The following is a 3,415-nucleotide window of genomic DNA, read 5'->3' as shown; positions in this document are numbered from 1 at the left end:
GACTTCCTGAGCTGTGTATTAGCCCAGGTTAGCCTGACCTCATTATATTAAAGATATAATGAACCAATCAGTCCTTAATAATAGGCTGAGAATTTAGAGCTGCCAGGTCCCCTTACCGTCCTGGGGGTGGGTGTCCTGGCACACACCTATTGTGCACACTATGCCCCCATGTGCTCTCAATGTGGTGCGATAATGTCACTTCCTGGAAGTGACATCATCACGCACCACTCATACACTCCCAGTACATGCAAAAATGTAATTCTTGGGAGGAGTCCTGGGAGTGTGCTAGGAAGGCCTGTTCCCTTGCCTCCCCCACTCCCACACACTGGCCAGATGAGTGGTGGTAGGAGGCAGGTCCCCCACTGGGGGACCTGAGATCCCTATGAGAATTAATATCAGGTATTCAAAGTACAGTATGTGCATATGTACTTCCCAAGCTGTGTATTAACCGAGCCTAGCTCGACCTTGTCAGATCTTAGGAACTAAGCCAGGTCAGCCCTGATTAGTACTTGGGTGGAGACCACCAAGGAAGTCCAGGGTTTCCACACAGAGGCAGGCAATGCCAAACCATCTCTGTTTGACTGTTGCTTTGAAAACCTTACAGGCCAGGTCACCATAAGTTATCTATGGCATGACTGGCATTTTGCACCAGCAGTGATGATTGAGGGTGGGGACAGTCCTTGGGGAATTCGAAGGCAATTTAGGGTATGAGTAGACCAAGCATTAAAATATGAGCTACAATACTTCTTCCCCTCCCCACATGAAAGATGAGCCTGGCTTCCTCCTGCCTTTAGAAAGTAAATGACATCTGTACCAATGATGCAGTTCAGTTCTCTGTCTAGTGCTTCCTACCATGCTTGAGGTGGGCTGTTTATTCATTTAAACATTTGTCACCCCCACTCCCACCACAACACATTTAAAAAGAAGAGACATTCATGGCATTAATGGCCATGGATTCAGTTTGCCCCAGCTCCACATCAAAGCAAATGGGACACGAGACATTATTGGTGGGGGCTAAAGGATCTCAGTCAATTAAGGGAAGAAACAGAAAGCTGTTTTGCTTACCTTCATCTTCTCCCCAGTAGGCATTTTGCCATGGTGACTGTTGCACCCTCCCTCCCAAGGTATAGCATGGGACTGGCTGGTCGCCATTATGGGGCTGAGCAAGAATTTTTGTGGGTGAGGGGTGTTCATGGATTGTAGTCCTCTTTTTCACCTGCTGCATGCTGCCTCTGGGTTGGGAGTCATTTCATAGTTCTGGTTGAAATATTGGTTAGGCCACAATTAGTTGGCAGGAATAGGGTGAGTTGCTCAGGGTTAATTGGCAAATATCTTGAGGCATCAGGGTGATTGGGTGTGTGCTCGGAACAGGCCATCACATGTCATGCAGCTGGGTGGCTCTGCAAAGGAGCACTCTGGGTGCTGATGAGTGACAGCTCTCAAGCCTGGTAGGTGCCTTGCAGCCCATCAGGGGAGGTGGATGAAGCTGGGCACCTCTCAGCACAGAATGGCTGTGCAGGCTAGGATAAACAAGGCCGGCGATAACTGCTGGCAGAGTTTGGAGCCAGGGTGAACCTGCCTGGTGGGTGCCCCAAGCAGTTGTCTAGCGCAGGCTGCCCTCAAAATGGTTGGCTTATTTAAAAATGCAACGATATAGATCAGCCATTTAAATGAATTTAAATAATCAAAACTGGTTGAACTCAGTTGTCTTTGTCTTTATTGTGGTCAATTTGATATTGCAGACTGTTTTAGTGCCACAGGGTCACTGCTGTGGGTTACTATTATTTCCATTTACAGAAAGGCTGTGTAATTGCACTTTCAAAAACACCTAATAATAACAATTACAGCAACCACTGTAATGTGTCCAGGGATTTGAACCTCGTTTCTCTTGGCTTGGGGGGTTGATTCACACACACATATATCAATCAGTGACTAATCTCTCTGTCAGTGGATGACTCACAGAAGAATGTGCAAATTGCTTCTACTGACAGCATTGCATATAGGGTGGTGTCACATGATGGTCCATCTCTGGTGATGGTGGGAAATTTATTCAATGTATTTATTGAGGAGATCTGTCTCCCTGGCTTTTGATAGTAAAAATAATACTCAAGGCGGCTTCCATTGACAAAAGACAAACAAGAAGAAAGGATGAAAACTTTTTTTTTAAAAAAAAGCCAAAAGCAGCATTATAAACAATAACAACTACCTTTTACAAGAGCAGCCAGTAGAAATCCTAAACTCAAGATAAATCAGCCATCGTCAGCTGTAATAATGAAATCTAGGCGAAAACCCATGAGCAACAAGCACATCTAACAAAAGCAACAATAATCGCAGGGACAGGGAATTGTATGCAAACCAGACTCTTGATACAGCTGTCATGGTGCCTTACACCAAGTCAGACCTGGGCCGATTCCAGATGACTAACCTTAAGGCGCTTCATGCCACCCTCTTCCGGATCGCGACGGGGAAAATGCGAAATATCGCATTTCCTTGCGCATTTCCTTGCACGATGACGCGCAAAACTCGCACGAGGAAACGCGATGTTTCACATTTTCCCTGTCGCGATCCGGAAGAGGGTGGCATGAAGTGCCTTAAGGTTAGTCATCTGGAATCGGCCCAGGGCTTTTTTTCAGCAGTAACGCAGTGGAACGGAGTTCTGGCACCTCTTAAAAATAGTCACATGGCCGGTGGCCCCGCCCCCTGATCTCCAGACAGCGGGGAGTTCAGATTGCCCTCTGCGCTGCTGAGCGGCGCGGAGGGCAATCTCAACTCCCCTCTGTCTGGAGATCAGGGGGCGGGGCCACCAGCCATGTGACCATTTTCTCCGAGGGCAACCCACTGAGTTCCACCTCCTCTTTTCCCAGAAAAAAAGCCCTGAGTCAGACCATTGCTTGCTGTGACAAGGTAAATAAAATTAATAAATTTTAAAAACTAATGTCTTAGGCAGAGCCCTTTCCTAGCCCTCCTACCCAAGATCCTTTCATGCCAAGGGTTGACCTTAGGACCTCTTGCAGGCAATGCGAGTTCTCTGCCATTGAGAGCTGTTGTGACTCCTCTGCTAATGATGCATGAGCCTCTAGGAACCCACCATAAACCCAATTCTCTTCTCATCCATATCACTTCAATCACGTTTTTTTTTTGATTCTCACATCTGCCTCTCTGCCTACATTATACCCAAATTTTTGCCTCTTCATGGAGGGGGGGAATCCCCTTTAGTCTCAGGCAAGGCTGCCCCCCCTTGCCTACAGGTGAAAGGCTGGGAGTTAGCAGAGGCACGTTGCATTGTTGCCAGCATCTCACAGCCCTCCCCTGCCTATCTTTGGAAGCCAGCCCGGCTTGTGTCTGAGCCTGTGACATATGTTGCCTTCTCCTCAGTGGGAGAGATTAGAACTGGCCAAAGCAGCCTTGGCTTTTT

This window comes from Eublepharis macularius, chromosome 12 (genome assembly GCF_028583425.1).
Source record: "Eublepharis macularius isolate TG4126 chromosome 12, MPM_Emac_v1.0, whole genome shotgun sequence".
NCBI classification, from domain to species: Eukaryota; Metazoa; Chordata; class Lepidosauria; order Squamata; family Eublepharidae; genus Eublepharis; species Eublepharis macularius.
The sequence above is the reverse complement of the archived record's forward strand: the minus strand, read 5'-3'. Positions refer to the sequence as shown.